Here is a 768-nt window from a genome sequence, read left to right as displayed (position 1 = left end):
TGGGGATTGGGCAATGGTGGAGTGTCTGTAGGGCTTTAGGCCTATTAAATTATGGTTGGGCAGACACAAAACTAGTTTTTTCAAAATTTATGTTCCTGCTGGGAGTAAAAGTGATATAGAAATTTTTCAGAAATATTCTTTACCTCTGGAGAAGGTATATTCGTATTTATAAACCACCTTTTAAAAATCATCTTCAAAAGGGAGTAATAATTCATATGCAGCCCTAGGAAATAATAAATACTACCATTGTGTCATTTTTCTGCTTTTTTACACCTTGTAACTTGCTAACCATTTCTTCCTGTGTACTTAACTCCTCCTCTCCCCCAGCTGTTAGTCACTAGGTCCACTGCTAAAGATACTCCATTATAAAGTTGAGTCCTTAATCACACAGGCTTACAATCAATATAAACTTAAATAGCAACTGCTGTGCTGTAAAGGTAGGAGCCTCCCTGGCTATGTTTTTTTTAATAGTACAAGAAACAAGGATGTAGTAATTATACTTTGGATTCAAATTCTCCTGTCACTTACTTCTTGATCTGGGCCAGAAAACCTTAATCAGTCCTCTCATCTATTAAATGGTGGGGAGGTGCAGGGGATAGTCTTACCCAACAGGGCTTTTTAAATGTAATATTCTATGTATACTGCTTAGCGTAGAAACTGACATTAGAAGCATTTTAGATTACTTAGGCTGAGGTTTTAGAGTAAAAATAAGGATTCTTCTGGTCACTTGAACTACCCAATAAGGACTAATGCTTTAGACCGAGACCC

Source organism: Vulpes lagopus, chromosome 16 (genome assembly GCF_018345385.1).
Source record: "Vulpes lagopus strain Blue_001 chromosome 16, ASM1834538v1, whole genome shotgun sequence".
Lineage (NCBI taxonomy): Eukaryota > Metazoa > Chordata > Mammalia > Carnivora > Canidae > Vulpes > Vulpes lagopus.
Note: the sequence above shows the minus strand (reverse complement) of the source record.